General features: G+C 47.1%; 1 protein-coding gene across 5 annotated transcripts in view; it reads left to right on the top strand.

Moving 5' to 3' along the window:
- The window catches only part of NTRK3 (neurotrophic receptor tyrosine kinase 3), a 232138-nt gene that overhangs the window by 120986 nt on the left and 85930 nt on the right, over positions 1-25222 (top strand). The window lies entirely within an intron of this gene.

Raw genomic sequence — 25222 nt, 5'->3', positions numbered from 1 at the left:
CCACCTGGGAGCGTGGGACCCCTGCTTGACTGGGGAAAGGACCTGCCTTCCCTTCCTCCTCCAGCAGTTTCCCAGCCATGGGGCTGTCTCCCTGGCTCCCCGCCAGGCCAGGGAGAAGCTCAGAACATGTGGCCATAGGTGGGGCAGATGCGTGGAGATAAAGAACAGGAGGCTTAGGTGCTGGATGTCTTGTTTGATGGGCTTCTGTAAAGCTTTTGCACCTTGCCCATGTAAATCTGGGTTGTGAACCGGGCTCATTAGACTAGCAGGTGGTGATCAGGTGGTCCTCTCTATTTCGTGTTTCTGAATTCTGAGTGTAAAAGGGAAGTGCTGGGTAAAAGGATGCTTTTCTGGGAGTCCTGCACTGCTTCCCATGCGAGTGGCGAATATAGCCCTCCGCAACACGCAGCTCGCAGCCAGCCAGTAGTTTTCTCCCAGCCTCTTACCAGCTCTGAGATGCAAGTCGAGTGATGCAGGAGGTTTGGATAACATTTCTCTCCTGCTATTGCTCATCCTTTTGGTGTGTCTGGGTTCCAGGTAGAACTCTAAAAATATAAAAAACTTACAAAAAAAAAAAAAAAGGGGGGACACCCCACCCACCCCCCCCCCCCCAACTTGTGCTATCTCTGTGGCCCAGCTGGAAGCAGGGAGTGCTGCATTAAAGTCGCCTCTGTTCTCCCCTTGGCTGCTGCTGACTCATGAGTGCAGGAGACGTTACAGCCCCTGGAAAGAGGGAGGAGGCCGATCTCCCAACCTGCAGGAACTCATTCAGCGTTTAAGTGAAGTGCTCAGCAGGAGCACGCTGCTCCCTGGCCACCGCTTCTCCCATCAGGGAACGGGGAGCCACAGCCGCTGCTCTGGTGGAGGTGTCCCTGGGGCAGCCCCCGCCGTGCACCCTCCCGGGTGCTGTGAGCCCATGCCCAAGCCGTTATCGCCGTGCTTTGCTTGCAGAGCAGTGGGGTGTACCCAGTGAATGCACCCTGCTTTCCCTTTGATTTTCATTTTGGTGTGCTAAATTTGGTCTGTTTGTAGAGAGGGGAGGAAGAGTGCGGTGATTAGGCAGGAGCAGAGAACCTGAACGTAGTGGGGTTTTTCTGTGCCGTTAATTATGTATTTTACATTTCCTATAGCACCTCATCTCAAAATGATTTGCAAACTCTGATGGCTTGGGGGGGGGGGGCTCTGCTGCTTTATTTTTTCCTTCCTCTCCTGTGCTTTCTCGAATCTCTTGAATCTATGCGCCGACCATTGCAAGACACGGCTGATGTTGTAGCTGTGTGGTGCCAGAGATTAAACCTCAGAGGATTGAGTTTTTCTCTGAATATTTGCCCTGTGGGGCTTGTCAGAGCTGGGTGGGTTGCAGGGGAAGTTGCTTGCAGCAGGATTTGGCCTCAGAGTTTCACAGGGCTACTTGATTATGGTCTGAAGGGTTCACATAGATGCATGAGGGTGGTATCTGGAGCCACTTCTCTTGTGGAAGGTGCCACAGTGTGGAGGTGTAGTGCTATTGACAACTCTGCACCCTTGAAAATCCACGACAAATTGCCACCTCTGAGCTCTAGGTTTCCTGGGGCTGCAAGGCAGTGGGACTGAAATCAAACCCCACACACAGGCACTCCCTTTGGGTGCTAGCAAGAGGTAAACCATAGCTGGATGCTGGCAAGCTGAAAGCCCTTTTATTTTTTAGATTTGCTTGTCATTCACAGGACAAAATCCAGGCTTTGAGACCTCAGGCAGAGTTGGATTTGGTGTGTGTTTTGTATTTTAGTCCCCAAGACTTGACTTGGACAACACTTTTGACTTCACTGGTGGCTTTGCTTGAGGCTGGAGAGTTTCATAATTCACCTTTTAAATTAACTGTGCTTTGGGGAGCTTTTGTTGTAAGGGGGTCGTTTGATCTGATGTGTTCTGTTCAGCTTAAACCTGAGCTGGAGAATATTTGTTGCTCATGTTCTCCCCATGGTTTTCATGCTGGAGGGTTTTTCTTTCCTCCTGTGCAGGGCTTGGACACAAACATTTCTTCATTTGCTGTCACTTGTAGAAAGAAATCCTCTGGGCTGGGGAGTGCCTCGATGCCCAGCTGAGCCTGTATTGATGCAGGCGTTCATCTCTCTCCTGCCACCCACCTCCCACAGAGCTGCTGTCCAGCCATGAGCAAAGGTGCTCCATGGCACCCAGCATCTCTCCTTTGCACTGAGGTGTTGCTACAGCAATTTCCCTCTCCACTATGAAACTTTTCTCCTTCCTTCCTTCCTCCTGAAAGCATCCCTGTGCTCTTGGATGTTGTCTGGGCTGAGGACATGCCGATACCCATTGCCGCGCTGCAATGAGGAGAGCAAACTCTATATGCTTAATGCAGTATTAATAGTACATTGATGTGATATAGATTTCTGTCACCCTCTATACTAGCAAACATCGCTTATCACGCAGGGATGACGGATGTTTATTCCCAGCCACTTAGCTCTGCATAATGGAATTGCAGCTGAAATATGGAGAGCAGCTCCTTGCCCGCGGAGCTGCAGCCCCTCTCGCTCCCGCTGTGCGATGCTGTCCTGTGCGCTCTTCTTCTTAACGTGTCCTCAGGGAGAGAGAGACCTGTTCCTCACTGGGGATGTGCTGTCTTCTCATCGATGGGATGAAGGGCACAGGAGCCAGCTCTCACCTCTGACTTTCTGGGATTTTTGCGGTTGTCTCTCACTCTCTTTCTGCTACTACCTGATTTAGAGGAGCAGGAGGGACAACCTTGGCTCAGGGTCCTCTTTCCCTTCCTGGCTGAGGGCTTCTGAAAGAGCCACGGAAGAAACTACCACCCTCTTTTCTCATGATGAAGCACTGAGTCTCTGAGAAGATGCTCCCCCCATCTTTATGCTGTAACTCCATGGCAGGCTGGGCAGCACTAGGGTTTGCAGCCAGTGGTTTCAGCCATCCTCAGCTCTACATGGAGGGTTAAAGAAAGAGCTTGGCAGGGGGGACAGTCCAACCACAAACTGATTTCAGAAGACTAAGCTGAAACAGTCTCTTCCTCCTCATCTTTTGCACATGGATGAGAAACCAAGTGGCATATCTGCTTGGTGGGTGTCAGCAGGAGGAGCGACAGGTTGTGGTGAGTTTTCACCTCTCTGTACTTGGAAATAAGCAGATGAGAGAAGAATGGTATTTGTTGTGGCAAGCGCTGTGGACAGAATACGTGATGAGGAAATACGGTGTAGGACCACATGGCTTCAACCTATGGTCAAGGTTTTGATAATGTAAAATGTGATCCAGTCTACCTTCATTTCTGTCCAGAAGATGGCTATTAGTCCTTTCGGGCAGGCTTGGCAGTAACAGCAACTTCTTACCATCCATCCTCTGATATTCAGGATGTGAATTTGCAAAATTCAAGTTTTGTATTTATGAGCAGCTGGAGATTTCTGTGGTGAAAGATTGGTAATGTTTCAGAAGAAACATTTTGGATGATTATTTTACTTTAATAGTAGTAATTAAGTAGTAATTAATTATAAGCACAGCGCATCAGATACAGATTAGTTCTTGGATCTGGTCTCCCAAGCTTTACTCAAATGCCTGTGTTCTGGAGTTCTGTTCCCTCATATTTCTTGTCCAACAAAATAGGTTGTCTTGAGCAAGACGCAAATGAGAGGAAAGAATCCTCCTTGATGGAGAAGGTTAGTCTGGGGGGCAGATCCTTTGCAGATCCTTCTCTGCCTCCCAGTAGTGGATGCTTGGTTCCCACCAGTGCTGTGAAGACTTTTGGGGCAAGTGGTTTGATTTTGGTGGAAGTTTTTGCCAGACACAACCAGAGCTTTCTGTGTTTTCCAGGACTGGCACAGTCAGGGGACTGGGATGCATTCTCCACACGGGTGGAGCAGCCGTCCTTCCGTAGAGTCCTAATGAGGGCTTTTTTCAACCTCATTTATTACAGGCTGCCCTGACATAATTACATATTCGAAGTTAGTAATTACACGTATTCATGCTAATTAAGTAATTAGATATAATTACACTAACTGTAAATACATGGTAATCTGCTAAAAAGAAGTACTTCAGAAAAAAACAAGGCAAATCACACAATAAAAGCGCCATCAGCACTCTTTCACTCAGTACCCTGTCTTTATCTTGTATTTCAGTGCAGTTTAAAAGGAACATTGTGGTCATTTAAAAAATCATATTTTTTTTTTAAACAAATAGTTTGTCTTACCTCTGCTTCTAAATAGGTCTTGAAAACAAAAATGGGAGGGATATAAGGATATTTACCCTTACTGCTGTAAATTCTTTTTGTTTGTCTAGTGTGCTTTGTTCATCCTGGGCATGGGAAGCTAAAAAGTATGCAGCGTTTCTATTTTTGGTCAGTTCATGTTCCCGTTTTTTACCAAAAACAACAACGTAAAAATAAAGCTATAAATGCTTGCAGTTTTATTTGGCTGAGAAGGAGCACTGTTGGTAGTGGAAAAGAGAAACTTTTCCTTTTTTTTTTTCTTTTTTTTTTTTTCTTCCAGGGATGAGAGGATTTGTCAAATGTTATTTTCATGCAATACAATGTAGAACCCAGTGTGAAGTGCCAGCAGCACTCTGCTGCCCAGCGCCCAGCCTGGGGCCAGGCTGTACAGGTCCCAGTCCCTCCCACAGGTCTCTGATGTTTCTCCAGTTTCTCCAAACTTCTCTTTTCCTTTTCTCTCCTCTAACGTGAAATCCCCATGCTCTTCTCCAGCAGGACCCAATGCCCACTACCTCTCTGAAGTAGGCACTCTTCTGCACTGAGGCTCCTCACTGTCTTGTCCTTCTTGTCAACCCATATGAGATGTCTTTAGGGGATTTAATGAAGACCTATAAGCAGCTGTATACTCATTGATATGTTTTTTGCTACTCTGTTCTGTGTTTCCTCGTTTGTCCTAACAAAGCCTGAGTTTGTGGCTTGGGTCTGTGGAAAAACCCCAACCTCAACTCTCAGCTGCTAGCAGGTGGAAGGCATTGGATGTCCCTGCAATGACCTTCTGCCTCCAAATTTCCTTTCCTTCTGGTTTGCGGTTGCCTCTCAGAAACTGCTCTGAGCTCCAAGTGCTGATATGATTGTCCTGCAAAAGATTTGGATGTTACAGAAACTCCATAGGCTCTGGCTAGCTGCTTCCAGAGCAGATGTTGCAGGTGCCTGAGGAAAAGTGTGAGCAACCAAGATTACTGCTTCTGTCCCCTGCCAGAGCAGAACTGAACTTCCCTTGTGCCCAGCATTGCCCTCTCATCCCCTTGCCCAGGCTGTGAAACCTGACTAACAGGAGCGATTGCATGGCCAGTGCAACTTGATCCAACCTGCTCAGCTCTTACCAGCCCTCTCAGATGGTTTTTCTTACCTGTGGCAATTTTATGCTCTGCATCGTTTCATCCAGCTCTGAAAAAGCAAGTGGAAGAAATATCTGCGTTTTCCACAACTCAGGAGTCTAAGCTGCATTTTGCAGAGGTGGAATGCCCATCCCTCCTATTGCATCTATACATTGAGTTGCAACCTCTGGCTCAGTAAGTCAGCCTTTGGACCTTCCTGCCATGATGGTGCTACAGAAATCAGAGTTTTCCAGGCTGTCTCGGGAAGGTGGGCAAGTTCCTTTGTGTATACCTTCCCTCGCAGCCAGCTCTGCAGATATTGTCTGTGTGATTGTATCAGAGGAAAGAAAAGCGGGGTGGGAGGGTGGGAAACATGGCTCTGTCTGGCTCCTGCCTGCTGTAGAAGGAGCCACTGTAGCCAGCAGTGCAGCCCTGCCTTGCTGCAGATGCGATGTGCACCTGACTTTGTACAGAAGCCGATTAGCTCCTGCAGCTGTTTGGGTTGTAGATTCCCTCTCTGTTACTTCAACGTGTGTTCATTGAAGATATTTGTAGCAATACCTGAGATCAAAGGGGCTGAGCAGGCTCCAGCCCTGGTGTGGGGAAGCGATGCTGGCAGCACAGCTGTGGTGTGTGACATTGAGCAGACACATTCCTGGTGATGGGGATCCAGTAGGAAGAGAAACCCTTAAATCAAGCAGAATGTGGCTTTGGGCTGCTAATGTTGACGTACCTGCAGAGAGACTGCACTGGTGATGGAAATACTTCTGGATACAGACATCAAGGAGTGGACAGGGAAGTATTTTCTCGTACAAAACTCTGCCTCCTTTTCTGGCCTAAAAGCCTCTCCTCTGGACCTTTTAATCCTGGTGTCTGTGGGGCCAGCAAGCAGGGTTGGCTTGCCTGGGGTCATTTTGGAAAGTGAGCCCATGAGGAGTGAACTGTCAAGCACTTAACAAGCCAGATGAGGGGAGACCCTGAGCTGGTTTCCTCCTGGATTTGAAGCAGCTCTAGAACAGCAGGCTGCTCGATCTGCCTGGCAGCCTTGTTCCTGCGTCAAATGAGTTGGACTGGCTGGCCCAAGCCATGCGCCGTTTCATGGAGGATGTGTATGTGCACTCGTAATGCTTTGTCTTGTATCCAGCCCCCTGCTCATCTCATACAGGGGCTCACGCACCCTCCCACTGCTCTTGCAGCATCCTCTGGCCCCCACGTAGACACCACCATCCCTGCGTAGGTGGGCATGTGCTCTCCACCCGCTCACACATGCACTGTGTTGGGCATGGCATAAAACAGTTGCTGAATCAGCTCTTCTTCATTCCCCATGGCTCAGATTCCTGCACGATGACACCTACACACCGATCACCTCTGCCTCACAACTGATGCTGCCGAAGCACACGTGGATTTCTGCTGAACAGCAGCTCTGCCTTTTCTTGGCAAAGCCAGGGACACCACGATGCTCCTGACCAAGCAGTTCTCCTGCCAGGGATTACCAGAAGTTATCAAAGATGGTTGCATCTCCAATTTGTGGTGGGTGTTCAAAGCCTGGCAGCACAGGAGTGCTTTTCACCTGTGGTCTGGCATGAGTCAAGACTCGTAGAAGGGTGAGAGAAGACAAATGGGATGAAATGGGGATAAAGTAGGTTTACATTCCCCACGTTATTGGATGTGTGCCCAGGTATTGGTGCTTCTCCCTGTGCAGTTGGGCTTGTAGTGTTCTTGACCCCACAGCACTCAAACCTGAAGGAAGTGTCCGTGCCAGAGAAAGGAGGGCTCTGTTCATCAGCCAACGCTCCTCATGCCCATGGCTTCATCCCTGCAGGATAAGAGGTAGTGACACAGTGCAAGACTGGAGGCTATTGCAAACTCAGGCAGCCCTGGTATCAGGTGTAACAAGGGGGGCTCAAGAGTATTCTCCTCATGGCTTGTTGATTGTGCGAATTTTGCTGTGGATTCCTTTAAAAATAGCCGGTGTATGTATTTGCGTGTGGGTAGAAGAGCTGTGGTACTGATTTCTTTTGGCCATCAGTTAAACATTTGTCTTGCTTTGTGATGAGTTTACTGCGGCTTTTAATGCTTGACTGTTGGGAAAGTATCTGGAGGCTAGGGTACCTCTGTGCTCCTCTGACAAGGGGGATGTGACCATGGTACCTGGCTGTGGGATACCCCTGAAGGCACTGGGACCTCCCAGAGTTTGCAAGGACATTGTGTTGTGACTTTTTAGTCTAACTGGACTGTTCTTCAGGTTTAGAACCTCTAAGGTGAACTCTTAGAAGTGCATGGGGACTCATCATGGTCAGACAGGAGCTGTCTCTCTGGTTAGAAGATTGCAGGCCCTTGTTGTTTGTTCATTGACAGTTAAATTACAATTCCTAATTAGAAATAGCTACTATTGTTTAGGAGTTGGAGCAGTTTTGCAAGACCACACACAGAGCAGGAACATTATTAGTAGCACTGCCCTGTGGGACAAGAAGTACAGCCCAGGATGTAGCAGAGAAGCTGTATGTCAGTAGAGCTTAAAAAGCATAAAAAACTACTCTGAGTGCTGCTTCTGGGCTAGACAGCCCATAATACCCCCTTCTAAAAGCTGGGGAATGACCCATGTAAAGAGATATTCTGCCTAAAGAGCTTCTCATGTTAAAGGGGGCTTTTGTTTCCCAGCCTAGGGTGGTGGCTGGCTCTGGAGAACTGGTGTGCACAGGCAGTGATGGCTCATGCCTCCCAGCAGCATGGGGCAGGCGGAGCAGCATCACTTTTGTAGAGTGGAGCTCGTTTGCTTCATATGTAATATAACAAAAATGAAGAAATTGTCATTCTTGGTTGCTGAACATTTCCAGTCCACCTCAGCATCCTTCTGGCTGTCTTGCTCTTGTTGGTCATGCGTGCGGATGGAGTTGGTTTGCTGCTGGTGGGGTTGATGGGATGGAGGAAGATGCTGCTGTTAGTGGAAGCACCACTTCTGGTGGTGTGCCTCTGAAGCCCTGACCTAAAGCAGCTGTCTTACACCACGGTTAAGCATAAAGCAGTAGCCTTGTTGAACTCAGAGTGATTTATTGAAGTGAACAGACCCAGTGGAAAACTGGGCAAACCCTTTTCCATGTGTAGCTGATGTAAGATTTGTATGCAAGTGTCTTGAGGTGAAAAGTACATTGAATTCACAGCATGTAAGGATTGCTCTCAGTGCCTGGGCTTGCCTCCCATTAAGGCAGGGTTTATTGCATAATCCATTTTTAGATTCCTGCATGCTCATTTCTAAACAGACGGCAAGTTACCTAATGCTGAGTCCTGCCTGAATCTGTTTTTCAGGCCCCCTCTCCCTTCCCCTACCTGGATAGATCCATTTAAGACAGGAATAAACTGAGACTTGGTGAAAGCGTGAAAATTTCTGTATGCATCACATGAACGATTGGGCTGTCCTGTCTGCAGCTAGGCATGGTCGGTACGGGATTCAGTGCTCAAACTAAGTGATGACTTACAGCCTCATGTAGACTCAGCTTTTCCTTATGTTAGTTCCAGGTGGCTTTTTATTCTGATGTTGCAGTAATACCTGCAGTTGTCTATCACAGTTGTGGGTCTGCAAAGAGTCACGCCTCTCTTTCAGCCCTACTAACCTTTTTTTCCTCAATGGATTGGAGCAGAGTCTGAAAGTTATGATACATACCTGTTTTGATTTATATATCTATCTCATTTATGCATGTTTGATCATTTGAAATGTGTTGGTTTATAATGTTTGGACACCTGTTCCTATCTTGCTAATACATTTTAATAGATTTTACATCATCCTTCCCTGTCCTACCACCATACCTCCTTTTTTTCCCTTTGCAAAAAGGGGTTTTTTTTTATTTTTTTTTCTATACAAGCATCTCTTAAATTCAGGATGAACAGTTTCTCTGGCTCCCATAAGTGTGACTAGGAGACAAGGCAGCTAAGTCTCCTGAGTATATATGGCAAATTTGCAATTAGAAGAAAACACTGAAAAAAAATTACTTCAGCCCTTGTCTCCCTTCCCACCCTTCCACCTCCTTCTTGCAAGGATTAAGCTAAGCTAATCCTCAGATGAGCAAGATCTTTGAGAAAGCAAAGAGGCAAAATAAAACCAAGGGAGGAGAAAGAAAAATCCTTCACACTCAACACTAATAAGGAAATTACGGACGTCCTACATTATGAATTGGATGAATTTTTAATGGTTAGAAATGCAGTTGATTTATAATGCATCCATCCTGGACTGCAGGGCCTGTCGCCAGCTAATAAATAAATGACAGGCCTTTTGTATTAAAAGTATCAGTCATTTTACATCTCTGCACTGTAATTGATGTGGAGCATTGAGCAAGGGGAGATGATGGCCATCAGGTGTACACCGAAGAAAAGGACCTCATGCTTCAAGCTGTGCTTGAGGTCTTGATATATCAGAAAGTTGCAGCCCAATCTTCAAGCCTTCTCTCAGAAAGGCCACAGCTCCTACTCTATCCCATTACTCACAGTCCAAACCCCAAAAGAAATAAATAGCTTGGCAAAGGGCTCCATGATTCTGAAAGGCCGTTTTAAGCTTAGGGCCCTCCCTGTTTGATGTGTCTAATGTTCTAGGACAAGTTAGTTACCTCTGGAGAGTAGGAGAAACTCCATCTGAGGTGGCTGCCCAAATCTTCCTTCTTACATGTGGAAGGAGGTGGGATGCTTGGGGTCTGCCCTGTGTTAGACACCTTGTTGAGGATGGAGGAGATTGTGCCATCTGTTCTCTTGACAGCCCTGGCTATTGGCACAGCCAGGGTGAGGCTAGCTCGGAGCTGGAGATCAGCATGGATTCATATGAATCCCACCACAAATATTCACACTGAGGGCTGTGTTAAAAATAAATACTGGGCAAATTCCAGAGATGGGGTGGCGTGGGACGGTCCTGTTTTCATGACAGATCACAGCAGAGTCCATATGTCAGGGGATCCTTACTGAGGGCACAGCAGGCAGCTGAGTATTTGAGGGATGGAGGCTGTTTTATCCTCTCCTTAACAAGGAGATGTAACCTGGCATCTTGCACCTCCGCTATTTCCTGGAAAGAGGCATTTCTCCTTCCAGCCCATCAAGGGGCTGCCAAGCATCTTCATCGCTGTTTTATGAATGAGGAGAGACAGCTGGAAAGACATCCATTTGCTCAAGGTCACACCAGGTTGCTGACAGCTAGCAGGCTGGCCCACGTTCAGCCCGCTGGACCGTGTTGTGTGTTTATGAGTCGCCACCTGAAGTCCTTTCACAGCCAGTCTTTTGGAGTCAGGAGTTTAGACGGACACACAAGTTCTTGGAGCTGTCAGCCATATATTATGATCCCACAAAATGACAGTTCTGAGCTTTTCCGGCTCCTTTCTTAGATAGGTTAAATCCAAATCCTCCCTTTCCACCTTCACAGGGACCGTGCTACAGTCTAACATGTTTCTGCTTTGCTCTCTCAACTAATTCTGAAGAGACCTTTCCTTCCTGACCTCCTAGGAGCTCTGTTGACCTCATTCCACCCAGGCACTGCCTCCTGGCCCTCTTGATTGGAGTTGGAGTTGGTTGGAGCCCGAGTGCTGGGCTCGGAGGAGGAACAGTTGTGTTTTACCTTGGCTGTAGTTCCTGGCTGAAGGAATCAAGCAGGGAGCCTGGGATGCGAGCCTTGCTGCCCAAGGAAAGTGCCGCTCTCCAAGATGCAGAGTTTCATCCCAGCCTGGAGGAAGGAAGCGCTTATTGCCTTATTTATTACATTTCCCCACAGCAGTGTAAATACTATATCCGTGATAGATACGGATCTTTTGAATAATATAGAGATTTGAACTAAGTAATTGCAGTGCTTTTTTAATACAAGAGATCCTCAGCGTCGAGTAGTATTAATGATCTGTCTTGACGTGGTCTCTGCAGAGGGCAATTGCAAACCCCAGTTCCGTGAGAATTTGAGAGATGGGGGGAGAAATCCTAATGTGCTGTTCATCCCCTCTGTTCCCTTTGGGACACTCCAGAAAGAGTATCCTGTCTGCTGATTTTTTTCTCAGCTTTCCCTAGACCCTCCAAGGACGGTAAGGCTAAGTGAGTTTTGGGAAAACAAATCCCTTTTGTAGGCAGGCTGGGCTGAGCTGTCAGAGGAGGCAACTTTGGGAGGAAATGTAATACAAAGATCCTAGCAGCTCCCTGTGGTCACTAGCAGTTCTCCAGACATTTCTGGAAGAGTAAAATGATTAGTTACAGTGAAATAGCTAAATTCAGGCAGAGGTAATGATATTCTGTGTCTCTGCCATTCCGAGCCTTTTCTCTTCTCTGTAGCTTTAATACGAAGCATTCCTTTCCACTTGTTCCCTGAAACCCTTGTACAGCCTTGCTGCTGCTGCATGCTATTAAACAGGTGGCTACGTTATTATGAGAAATTCTCTATAAAGTCCACTCTTTAATGCCGTAGAGTCTTTGGGGATGAATTTAAGATATTAGTAAGTATTGAGATTTAGCACCTAATACTTTGCAGTGACATCATTGTGGGGACAGGATAGTAATTGCAGGATGTGCTGTGGGTCATTTGGTGCCTAGCATCACTGGTTACAGAAAGCTGGTAGCTGGGCTGGCGCTTCTTCCTCCCGCTTGTAGGTGTGCTAGGTGCCGGTGTTACAGCTGCAGAGCTCTAAGGCCTCTTTAAATTAATGGAGCTATCTGAGAAGGTTATGAATACCTTTTCAATTATTTTTTTTCCCCCTAAACATAGCATCTCAAGCCTTGAATCAAGCTGTTAACATTTTTCATTCCTTTCTTTCTAGCCATGTTCCTCTTTAAGGTTATTTCTTTTCCTTCTTCCACCATCACCCTTTAACAGGAATGAGGGCAGGGGAGACCTGTGGCAGTAGCCCATGTTCTCACATTGTCAGTCCTGGAGGAGCAGGTCTTCCTGACCTCTGTGGGCTAAGTAGGGTGGGGACTGTGGGCTCAGGTGTTTCTTTGCCACAGGAATGGTAGCTCATTAACACTCTGTGCCCTGCAGATAACTTCTATTGATCATCAGCTGTTTAATCAAAAACTCTATCACAGTTTGCTTCGATTATTCTTTTCCATCTCTTCATCTCTGGAGAATCAGCTTAGCCAAAGTTAATGTACTCATTATGCAGTTGGGAAACCACTGCCACAGACTGCTATGTAAACCGTAGGGTTTAGGAAGGTTTGTGTCCTCCTTCCTGCGTGTAGCGGGATGAGTATAATGGGTGCATATTCCTTCGCTTGATGGGGTGAAACAGGTGCTGAGGGAGTTGTGCTGAGCTGGGTTTTGACCTGCCTGGCATGGCAGTACTTGCCTCCCAGGTCACACAGGGCCAAGGTTCCACATCTAGATCCTCACAGTCCTGGTATGGTGATGAACAGCACTGCTGCTATGCCTAGTGCTAACCTACCCTCGTCTTTCAGAGACATGTGGTGGCCTGCACATCACCATAAATACCTACCAACATGTACACCTGGAGAAGTCCCTCCTCTCTTGTAGAGGGGTGTTTGGGTTGAAGCAGCTTTATGAAGTTGTCTCTGCTGGTGATTGCTCAGCAGCTGGGTGATGAAGGCTTTCCTATGGGAGACCAAGTGCTCAGGGTAGGAGAGATGGGGTGGGGGTGACCTGTGTAGGGATATGCTGAGGAAGAGGGCATGAGATGTTTGAGAGATGTGAGCTGGGGGAGGGAGATGGGAGATGCCAAACCGTGATGGTGAAAGTCTACACAGCTGGACCATGCGTCTAGTTTTTCTTTTCTGATAATCTGTGTGCAATGTATATATAGACAAAGAAGTGGTGGCTTACAGCAGAAGTAGGACGTTAAGTCCTCTTTCTAGACAGATATCAGCATGCCTGAAGTCTGCACACTGAGTGTGTTGCTGCTAGGCATTTTGCTGACACAGTGAGGGCCATGGCTGGAAACCTGCTCTATGGTGGTTTTACTCTTTTGGAAACCATCAGAGCTCCAGGGAGGGGGTGTGAGGAAGCTCTGCAGGAAGTGGCAAAGGTATTTCCCAGCATCTGCCATGGTTTTACTGATCAGCTCTGAGGAGCAGCAGGTTGGTTTCGGACACAGGAAGGGCTTGAGAGGGAAGCCCCGAGACAGAAGTGATGCTTGTTCCTGCCGCTCCAAACTTATCTCACATTCTAGTTGTGCTTGATGTCCTGATATGATTAATTTTCCTTTTGTCTTTTAACGTTTGTTGTATAAAATAATTCTGTTTGATCCTATACACTATCAGACCTACACATTCCATGTTGGTTATGGTGTTGCAATGACCTAATTTGATTGCAGAGAGTCGTGTCCTGTACGATGTTGTCTCATTTTCTCAGTAGTCGATACAAACTCAATTTTATTTTCTTTGAAAAGAAAGGAAGTAGGGGCAGGAGCCCAGCATCCATGGCCAAGCTTATACCTGCAGATCTTGCCTGGTTGCCTGGCTGTAATGGCACATATAGTTCAGCCTGAATGGGATGTGTAGGCTCTTTCTATTTGTTTTTGTTTTCCTGCTGGTACCGAAGGGGAGAAAGTATGGAAGCTACAGCAGAGAAGGGCCCTCGTTTGTAGCTGCTGGCACCTCTGATTTGCCTCAAGGAGTCATTATTCCAACAGGCTGGACATACTCTTGATGGAGCTTATCTCTGGAGGGGAGGGTTAGCTGTGTCTCCGGGTGGGAGCTGGGTGAGTGTTTAGCTTGCTCCTTTTGTCTCCAATTAGATGTTTGGTCCTTTGTACATCTGTGTTTCACCTGCCTCAAAGACCCTTCACCTGCCTTACGCCTCTGTTATTTATGAGTAGCTCAGAGGGGAAAAGGCGGGTCTGGTCTCAATTTGTGTGGCTCATTTGCATGTGAAATAAGCATGTTGTTTCAGAAGTGGTGGTAGCAACCAGGGTCTCCTGGTCCCGCTGGTCTTGTTCAGGGCAGCTTTGACAGCTCCAAGGCTGTGGCTTGGTGAGTGGTGGCAGGGTTTGCTTGTAATCTGGAAGTGTCACTGTGTTTTTGCAGAGCTCGTTCAGAAGACGGTGTTTTTTCAGCAGCTCATAAAGGAGGTGTCAGTCCATGTTTGGTCTGTGGGAAAAAGAACCTGCTTTTGCAAACTGAAGATTGCAGCAAGTGCTTAGTTTTAGCTCATGGGCCATCTCTGCCACCTGGGATTACTGGTGTGGCAAATGATGCAGCTGATGGTTTCATTGCTATTTTCCTTATGGGTCCTGGACTTTCTTCCTTTGTTCTCAGGGTATTCCTCATTTTCAGCCCTGCCTCCTCCTGCCCTGTCGGGTGTTCAGTGGGCTTTTGATTAAAAACGGAGTCGTTATGGTGACAGAGCAGGAGTCAGAGAGGTGCTGGCAAGCAAAATGGACTGTGACTTTGCAGCTTTAGCTGCAGGTGGGAGTTGAATAAATGAGTCAACAGATCTGTGTCCCCGGCGTGCCACCAAGCAGACTCCCTTGGCTGGGGTCAAGGATTTAGCGGTGGCAGGAAGAGGCCAGGCAGTGGGCTGGCAGTGATCTCTGTGGCTGGGCAAGGACCAAGGGAATGGGATCCTGAGCCTTGAGGGCAGGAAGAGAGGGAGCGGGTTGGATGTTGGCCACCCATGTGATCCTCCTTGGCAGGGTACCAGATCTCCACAGGCCAAGCGTCTGGCATGGTTGAGCCAGTGTCCCTGAATTGTTCTTGGTTTTGAAATATTTAATCAGAGAATCAAATATGAAGTCTCTTTAAGAAGAGACCGGCACACAGCAGCTGGCTGAATGTTGCAATCAATGTATCCGCTGTGGAATGTTTCCTGCAGAAATATTACATCCTCTCTCATTTACTTGATGATCTTTAGGGTGAATCAATCAAAAGATGCCACACACAAATAGTTCAGCCTGTGATCCTGTGGGTGTCCATTAGAGAGGCATTTGCTCTGTGTTAATGGACCTGTTGATTAACAAACAAACCATTGCTTTTTAAATAGAAAGCCGTTACTTGATGGCAGTTGTCAGCATTTGGTTTTCTGCTGCCCCACTTCCCCTACGTACAGCTCCCACCCTATGCCAATGCAGGTGACTGCTGCAACAAAACCCAGATCTGCACTGCGGGAGAGAAAAGCACTTGCATCTCGCCCAAGCAGTTAGTGAAGGTGGACCTTCTCGCAGAGATTGGAAAGGACGGAGAGAGACTTCTTTGTACTCAGCATGTGGTTTCACTACTGTGTGTCTTGTTCTGTTAATTGTATTTTCTGCACCCATCTGCCTTGGCTTATAATACCCTGTTGGACTCCAGCAATGTCCAGGGAAGATCTTCCCCTGACATCCTCACCAGGTCATGGCTCAGCAGCTCCTTGTGAAGTCTGCCTTGGGTTTTACACCTGGCTGAGTGCATGGCAGTTTGGTTTGGGGTCTACAAACCCAAGCCTCTAGTCTGCTGGAGCAATATTGTGTTCATTTCCTTTCCCTGCAACATGGACATTTTCCTAGTCTCCACTTACTCTGGGTGAAAATTTGCCCACATTGCAGTGTTAATGCCTGCTTTTCTGATGCTAGTGTGGCATGAATCGTAGCTGGCATTTTAAGCAGAAGATCAGGATGATGCCTGCTGCATAAAAGATGTCCCTGCCTTTGAAAACCCCTGCATCAACCTGAATGGACCCAACCTGGTGATGACCAAAGCTGTGTAGACAAGGAAGCAGCATGTTCCATGCTGCCAGAGCTCTGTTGTGGCACTGAAAATGTGCTCCCCAGACACAGCCCAGGACAAGCCACCATGCTGAGCCACATAACACAGCTAATTGCAGAGGCAGTCATGCAGCGGGGCTGGCTGGCCTGAAAGGATTAGGCTTGTGACTGTGGGTTGTGTTTAGCCTCATGCTGGTAGTTGCCAGCAGCTCTTCTACTTTCTGGGAAGTGTGTTTGGATCCTTGCTGCTCCGCTGGGGGCTGTGGGGGCATTTGGTCATCCCCCCTCGCCGAGGCTGCTGGTGCAAAGCAGCCACTGTTCAGTCTGGCAAGCCAAGCATCACTTCAGCCCACTGCAGAGGGGACCATCCCCCCTGTGTCACTTGTTTAGCTCCATCGTTTATTGCTACAAACCAACTCAGAGCTGTCCTTCCCACAGCTGGTGGGAGTCAAAGTGACGAGGCAGTAGGCAGTTAGTGGATTAGGGCAGCAGAGTGAAAATCATTTGGCGTTTCTATCCTGATTCTTCTGGGTGCCTTTAATTAGTATGATTGCTCAGCACGCGATTTTGCCATGTTCTTTAGCTCCCCTGGTTAGAATAATTATTCCCCCAGCTCCTTTTGTTCCAATTCCTGATCGCTTACAAAGTCCCCTGTTAAAAGCCATTAAATCCGTAATGTAAAGTGAGAGTAAATGTTCAGCAGTGTTATGCTCTCAGGCCCACACGTGTGCACTCGCGCGCTCTCAGGCCCCTCTCCAGCACTCCTCTGCTCCCTGCCACGTGCTCTGCGCTGCAGTATTGCTCTCTCACACGCTTCCCCACTAGCCATCCCACGTGTCTCACATGCAGCAGGTTGTGTGCGCGCTCTCCCTGCTTTCTGCTGGCACTCTTGGTCTCGTTCAGCTCGGTTTCTCTGTGCATAGGCTGGTTTTGACACTGAGATTGAAGTCAAGGCTGTGAACTGTGATCTCTTGCATTCAGTTGTACGTGCAGATATGAAAATGCCGTTAGAAGTGTGTGGGTTTGCATGCTTTTGTCCCAATGTGGGTAGCTCTTGCTTTGAAGAGCAGTATACATAGGGGAGGACGTGTCCTGGCTGTGGTGGGAGGCAGGGCTTCTGACGATAGGTGATGGAGAAAAGGAAATAACTTATTTTTAAGTAAACTTGTTTGCATTTTTCTCAAATGTGAAAGCCTCAGGAGGGGCAAATGGGTTTTGGACAGTTGTGTTCCCGGGAGTTTCCATGTCGCAGTGCCTCCCCAGCCAGAGGCCTGGGAGCTCAGCCGCTTCCCTGTCCCTCATCTCTACTGGTATTTGATCAGCACATGCCAGTGACACAAGTGGGGCAGACACACAAAGGCTTGCACAGAATTATATGGTGTGAAATAAGATTGGGTTGAAGTGCTTTAAATGCCTTGTGCGTTTAGGTGACTTGATGGGAGAGGGAGACTTATTTTCAGACCCAAAATGAAACTGGGTCAGAGAAGGGTCTGGCAGTCATGTAGTGCATTAAGCTTGCTGAAGCAAAAATTCCCGGCTAAACCACTTGCTGGAAAAAGCTTGTAGGAAAGAAACCCTGATCCTTCCTTCCTCCTTTGAATGAACACTCCTAATTGACAGCAGCCATGCGTTTTGGGCTTAGGTCTTCATTTGCTGCTCTGCTGTGATGTGCTGGCCAGACCTTCCCTGCTCTGCAAAGCTCATGCTTGGCTGACGGGTAGAGTGAGGGTCTCCTAGCACAGTAGCAGCCCCCCGGTGCACTGCCTGGGGGGCTCACCACTCACCTCATCTCTGCTTTGCTCTGGGCACTTTGTACCTTCTCTTGCAAAAACATACTGTGTTTCATGTGCGTTTTGTGGGAGCAAAGCCCTTCCTCCCCTCCTGCAGAACGAAGGCCACCACAAACAGCTGCCTCATTTGGCTGGCACTACACAAATTGTCCTCTCGGAGCAACAGAATCTCAGCGCAAGCCTGTGTTCCTCTGCTTGCTGTCCCCTCTTCCCCTGGGGACAGCACGGCCCTCCCTGTGCTCTGGCGCATGTGTTTTAGAGCTTGCCACATACTAGCAGGTACCAAAACATGGTCTTGAAAGAAAAACTGGAACCAGCAGCTCTCCCCTGGGAAGATTACTGACACTCTTCTGATGCCTTTTGGTGCAGAAGGCAACTGATTTTGAGAACCATCTAGTGGGGCATTATCAAGAGAAGAGCAGCTGTGGTGGCAGCCTTCATTTCCAAAACAATCAGCAGAGCAGGAGCACTGGAAAGGCACTGATGAAGGACAATAATTCCAGACAACGCAGCATCCAAACAGCCTAAAAAAATCAACAAAACCCCATTCCTCGAGGCTCTCTGCTGCTCTTGCTGTGTTTTTGCCCTCAGCTCTTCCTGTTCCCATTTACAAATCCTCTGTAGCGCTTGGTGCCTCCTTGCCTGCTGAGACCTCCTGCACTCCTCAGTTTCCATCCTCAGCTTGTAAAACTCCATGAAATCACCTTTTCCCACAGGATGCTCCTCTTGAGACTTCAGGCTCTCGGCCTTTTACCGCTCCTGGACTTCCTGGAGGGGAGCTCTGGCCTTTCTCAACAACATAAGGCATTGCTGGAGGAGATGGCAGAGTAAAGAGATGCGCAAGCAAGGATTTGTTCTGGGCCTTGATCAGCTCCTCCACCAACCTTCTCCTTTCTTCTGAAGAGCAGGAGATCATCGCTGGCACTACCTCGGCAGGGAAGGTCCCAGCTGTGGACTGCGGCAGTTGTGTGCTTTCCTACCTGCTGTGTGTGTCTCCTTTTGCTGCCTGCTTTCATATCCCAGCCATCTGGCTTTACCAAGCACTCTGTCCCCTTCTAGACCCCAGAGCCCCTGGAGAGGACAGGAGTCTGGGAGCTGGGGCTATTCCCACTTGAGTCCCCATGACTGGCATCAGTTCCTTTGGAGACCTTGGAGAAACTGTGGTCCTGCTCCGTGCCACTGTTTTGCCATCTGTGTAATGAATATAACAGCTCCTGCCTCCCCAGGGAATGAGCGAGGCGTAACAAATTAATGTTTATGAGGCGCTCTCTGGCTGAAAAAGAAGTTTGCAACAGGGCTTTTGCTGTCCTAACTCAGGGGCTTCCTTTGCTGGTTGGCTCTTTGATGTGGCGATCTGTGGTACTGGTGGATCAGCTGTACCATAATTTGAATTAATCAGCAATTAAGGAACACGAGCCCAAACAGATTCTTTCCCAGTTGATATTCATTGCTGGGCAGATTAGTGAGTGGCTTCAATAACTCTGTGTAAAATGCTTAGGGTACTATCGCTATCTAAAGCAGCTGGGGAACAGAGGCGGTGTCAGAGGGACACGGATACCTGTCAGGCAAAGTAGAAATGAGAAGCTCTTGTAACGCTGTGTGCACAATGTTTAAATTGACAGCACTCTGAGGGCTGACTTGAAAAAAAAAAAAAAAAAAGAAAATAAATTAAAAATTGACAAAAGAATATATTTGAAAACCAAAGTGATGAAAATGATGTATTACTTGTTGGGATGGGATTTTTCATGCCAGGTCCCGCGGGCTTTGTGGAGTGCAGAGGCAGAGGGAGTGCACGGTGGTGAGAAATGGGGACTTGCGGAGGCAGTGACATGCGGCTGTTCCTCCAGGCGGTGAGAATTGCAGAGAAGGTTCCTGGATGCAGTGGTACAAGCACACAGAGGGGCTGAGGCAGGGCAACAGCTTTGCAATGCCCAGGATGTCAGCTACCACCACACTCCCGGGCATTTTGCAGACACTTTCCCTGCGTCTTGTTCTCATGGCTGATGTACAAACCCTGAGAGTTTTGCTACGCACCTTTTCACGGCCTTGGGTGTTGGAAGGGACAAAACGGCCATCCTCTTTGCTCAGGTACCTTCTCTCTGACCCAGTATGATTTGAATGAGGCAGAGACTAAGCTCGGTGTGCTGTGGGTGAAACTGCTGGGTGCCCAGTCCTTTCCCCTTCCCTGGTCCTCTTACAAGTAATTTCACATACTCTGGCTTCAATCTAATGAAAACAAAACCGATGAGGCCCAACTGATCTGGCTGCTTTCCATCATGCAGTGGGCCTCTGAGTGGCTTTAAATAGCCACACCTCTGTGTAGGCTGGAGAGAAGCATTGGCTGTGCCTCTGGACAGGGAGGGTAGCTTTGACTCAAGTCACAGGGCATCTCAGACCTGAAAATAGCCTTTTTATTTTGTCCTTGGTCTTAAATAGATATTTCTTTTTTTCCTCCTTTTTTTTTTTTTTTTTTTTTTTTTTTAATTTTATACCCTGGTAAGAGCTTTCTTTCTTTGGGGCTTTTCCTGAGGGGGATCAGTGGGGAATCTTGGAGCTCTGCCTCCTGAGCTATCAGGCTACATCATTTAGTATCTTGGAACTACTCCATCCACAAAAGAGTTCCAGAGAAAACAAACTTGTCATCCTGGCTAATATGGACATGACCCACATTAACGGCGGCAACAGTAGAAATGCAATGGATACTGGAATTCCTCCGACCAGAGGTTTAATGACTCTTACATATTCTTAGAGTTCACTGCATGGAAAGCTGTGAATGCTGCCCTTTTCTCAAGGAACACTGTTCAGCTATTGAGTGCCTGCAGTATTCTCCTACCCTTCCTCTGCTCCAGTTAAACACGAGGGAAATTTGTATGGAAATGGGATCTTCTGGGCCCATTTTCTTCTGCTGTTTCTCTTGCTCTCAGCCCGTCTTTTCCCTTTCTTGCCCTCAAAAACACATGCAGTGTTGTGATCCCCTGCTCATGATTTTGGTTTGTGGAGAAGACGAAGGTGCCACAAACTGTAGCTAGAACTCCATCTAGCACGTTCCCAGAATGTTTCCAGTGATGTCAAGTCTCATTGACTAAAGTGGGAGACTCATGCCTGAGGTTAAACCATGGAAAATGAACAAAGATACAAGGTGAGCTGCTGTGGAGGGGAATAAAGACCCTGTTTACATGGAGCCTTTCTGTGAATCTTAAAAGAAGTTATCTACTTGAAGACCTGCTTGAGGTCTGTGTATTGGTGTGAAATTCATCTGTGGGATGAATTTTCTTGCGGTTCTCCATTGTGGTCAGTAGTGTTGGGCTGGTGTAAGTTAGGAGGTCTATGCTCTTTGTACTTTACCTTGGATGGTGCAGGAGATGATGTGCCTATCTGCAGCTGAGAGCACCAGGGAGAGCCTCATGGTGTGCTTCTGCTGAGCTTCTGTGACTTGCTTTGTCGTGGCAAGTGAGACCTCAGGCTGGGTTGCACCTCACAGTGCTATATGTTGGAGGGGGGAGGGGGGAAAAAAAAAAAAAAGAGGGCTTTGTATCATAGCCCTGCAGATGAACCCATCCATGACAGAAAACCTGGATTGCTGTGTTGCTTTCCCCTCAGATATAGACATATCAGTCCTGGCTTTGACTAGACGGATGGCTGTTTCCTTCACTCTGGATGCGGGCCAGGCTTGATGGTTTTCATGCCTTCTTTGATGCTATTCATACTTCATATCTGTGCATAGAGAAAGATAAAATGTACACTGTTGTTGGAGTCTCCTATTGCTTTTCCTTTATATCATAAATTCTGCTGTAACACAGAAGAGAGATCAAAGCTCCGTTGCCTGATGTGGGCTGTGTGGATAGCAGTGTTATGTTTGGCCAGCTCATTGCCCCTAATTTGCTATTTTTATTTAACCCATTTTTGCCAGGTGTTGTGTGGCACCCTGTTGCTTTTCTCATCCATTCCCACAGCAATTTCTGCTGATGTTTTAGAAGCAGTTTCCGCTCTTGCTGTAGTGGATGGGGCTGCTGTGAGGAGTTCTGCATTGCTTTCTGCGTCGTTCCCTCACCTCCCGGTTGTCACCCACCCTGCTGCTTTTCTCAGGTGACCTGGTGCAGCCTCAGATCTCAAAAACCCTAGAAGCATGGTATATTTGAATGGCTGCAATTTTACCAGAAGGCAAACAATGAAGGCGAGGTGAAATGATACAGTTTTTCTCCTTAGTCTTGCTTTCAGTCAGTGGAGGAGGGGTGTTCCTTGCAGGGCACTGTCTGTAGGCTGGTTGGGTATGTGCATGGGGCAGCATCGCTGAGGTCTGCTAGCCAGGGTGTTGGGAAACGCAAGACAGCTCTGGAGGACTAAGTGGATGGCCAGGGTTGAGAACAAAACCCGACTGCATGGTTTGGTTGCCTTTAATTTTCTTGTCCTTTCATTGCCACATCCTTCCAGCCTGCTTAGAGAAATGCCCCATCTGCCCCCTCCATCTCAGGCTATTAAAGCTGCACAGCAAATCCGAGCTCATTCCTCCTTCCCTATTCTCCAACACTCTCCATACATTTATTCCACTACCATACCATGGCTATTAGTAGAGAAAGTAGAATGTTTTAATTTAAAAAGTGGTCTCACTAGAACAAGGAGAAGCACAAACTTTAATCTGTCAGACCCTTCCCAATTTTGTAGGTCTTTGGAGATGCTTGTGATTTCAATCTGCACGGTGGGGTTTTTACCTCCTTAGTGTTTTCAGGCTTGTATATTGCGGTTTCCCTCCAAATCTACAACCAATGTCAAAGATAGTATTTCTCCTCCCAATTTCCAGCTAGCACTGACAAATGTGAAACTCCACAAAAGGGATTTTTTTTAAATTTCTCCAACTCCTCCAAAGGTGGTGAACACTTTTTTTCCTCTTTTTTTTATTTTTTTATTTTTTTATTTTTTCTTTCTGGGGAAAATGAAAAAGTAAAACAAAACCCTCCCATTCTTTAAGGAATTTCCAAGCTAGTTTTTCAGCAGCTAATAGCTTTGATGGTAGCAAGATGAGATTTGTCATAGCAGCATCTGAACTCTGAACCTGTTGAGATTCACCCATTTTAACCCTGGACATCTCAGTGAACTTCATCCATCTCACATCTGACAGTGAAGACATAAACCTAGCAAGAGCCTTGTTGGTTTCTGCTCCATACAAGAGAATGGGGTTGAAGGTAGCAGAACAATGTGGGAGACAACAGTGAGGGAAGAGAGAAAACCAGTCAGGAGAGAAGGATGTGTTTTTTTCAGATTCTTTGGGAACTTTAATAAATCAGGAGGAGAGGATGCCAAAATGACCGATGCTGCATTGCTTTTCCAAGTCCAGTGGTATGTGTGTTCAGCCCCTAAGCTTCAGAAACATAGGCTGTCCTCCTGCCACATTCCTCATCGTCCCTCAGTCACGACTGCGTGTCAGTTATGGGGTAACCCTTGCTGCAGTCCCATTCTGCAAAGACCCTGCTGTCACAGGAGAGCCCTGCAGCTGGGATTCACAGCATAGTGCTGTCAACAAAGAGCAAAGCCCTTGGCATCCCCAGCCTTTTGTCTTGCTAGTCTTTCGCATGTCCCTTTGCTGAGGCAGTGTGTCCCCGGTGGGTTTTTAGGTCTGTTGGATGTGGTCTGGCAGAAGTAGAATTGCCTTAATTTAGCAAAGCTTCGAAATGCAAAGAAAATAAAGCAGACAGGAGTGCTCCTTGGAGATACTTGGTATTGTTGAGTATAGACTTTCCCAGTTGTCCTTTGGTGGCCATAAAATATATTTATATTATGAAAATCAAAACACGATAAATAGTGACATTCAGGGATGCCATGTTTACTTGTCTCCCAGTGACTCTGGTAAGAAATAGACTTAGTTTACATACGCGTTTCCAAGTATCAGCACTTTAAACTCTGAGAGTTGAGCTAGGCTCTTTCTCAGTACTAATGATATTTCAATACTTGGAATTTGCCTATGAATTTTGTTTATGACACATGAACTGAAGCTGAGCCTGGCTTACTCTCCCATGTGGATCAGTCCTTCAGGGCTACTGAGAATAACAGATTATTTTCCCCCAAAAAAGTTCAAACAGTTCCAAACCAAACAAACAGATTTTGTCTGCATCCTCAGGTTCATCAAAAGAAGCATGGAATAAGATAGTGCAGGGAATAGAGATAAAAGAAAAAATAGAAAGAAGAAATAGGGGTAAAAAAATAGTCTTCTGGCTAGTGTGGATTCAGTGTGAGAAAGTTTCTGTTGTCTAGTGGAAGGCACCTTTCCTATCGAGATCAATTCAAGGGCATCCAAGCTGCTCCTTGCTGTTCTAGTGATGCCAGATTTAGGCTAACTTACCCGATTTTTTTCAGGATCCTGTGACTGTATGAGGAGCAGGAGCATTCTCCAGAACTTAGAGCAATTGTGTAGCCAAGGCATCCCATTAATTTTTCTGGAAAAACCCTTTGGGCCATGAGAAGCTTAGACAGATTAGAACAATCCCTAGGATCCTGCCATGCATGTCTTGGTCCTGACAGCTTGGTGGATCTGTTACTTGGGATTTTGGTGAGCTGGTGTAGAAGCCTCTTATGTCCACATACTATAACTGAGCTAAGAGCAACTTCAGTCTTAGCAGGTACCTTCAATGAACTATGCCTACTCCTGCCATGTCTCCAGTCCATTGAGATGACCTCAGTTGTAGAAATACTGTTATAAATGGGTGTCTCAGAAAGTAATATGAAAATGATGAGCTGACACCTGAAGATAAATGCATGGGTCTTTTCTGCAAGAACTTGCAGGATTTAGCACAAAAGATGATAGAAAACAGGGGTTTAAGTCAAGAAGAAGGGAAACGTAGGCTAAACGTAGTCAGGTTGTGTCCTAACAGTGAACCAGAATGTGCCCTCCTTCAGTCAGACCTTGAGGAGAGCGCTGTGGGACTGGATGTCTCAGCAGAAGGATTCCCTCCTGGAACTGACATCCAGCTCTCCGCAGCAGGTTTGCTCCCTCCAGTCCAGAGACGTGTTCTCTGGTAAGTCCTGAATATTTGCATTTATTTAGCTTCAGAGACTAATGTTCATCTTTAATAGTAATTAACATCTAATAATTTCTGTACTAGAAATATGCTAATAGTAGGTTTCCCTGCCTGAGGCATCCCAAGGCAGGAGCATTATGATGAGATGGTTAATACAGCCCTTGAAAATGTTGTATTTGCCCAGTAATTTCGTTGGGACTGAAGGAAGGAACATGCCTGTGTTCTCTGTTCCACTTATTTTTCCTTTTCATCTGGCCAGTATTTCTGGCAAATCCTAAACCTTCAGAAACCTTAAAGAGGTGGGGTTGCATAAGGAGAAGATGGCTCCAGTATGCAAGTTTCGGTGCAGACGGGACAGCTGGGGCAAAGGACGTCTACGGGGCTATGAGAGCCAGGTCTCCCCAGCCTTGCAGCAGTACTCCTGGCTTCAGACATGTTGAGTCAGGCTAAATAAATCGTGAGAGAAAAGTAG

This window comes from Falco cherrug, chromosome 7 (assembly GCF_023634085.1).
Source record: "Falco cherrug isolate bFalChe1 chromosome 7, bFalChe1.pri, whole genome shotgun sequence".
NCBI classification, from domain to species: Eukaryota; Metazoa; Chordata; class Aves; order Falconiformes; family Falconidae; genus Falco; species Falco cherrug.
Note: the sequence above shows the minus strand (reverse complement) of the source record. Positions and strands in the feature narration are given on the sequence as shown.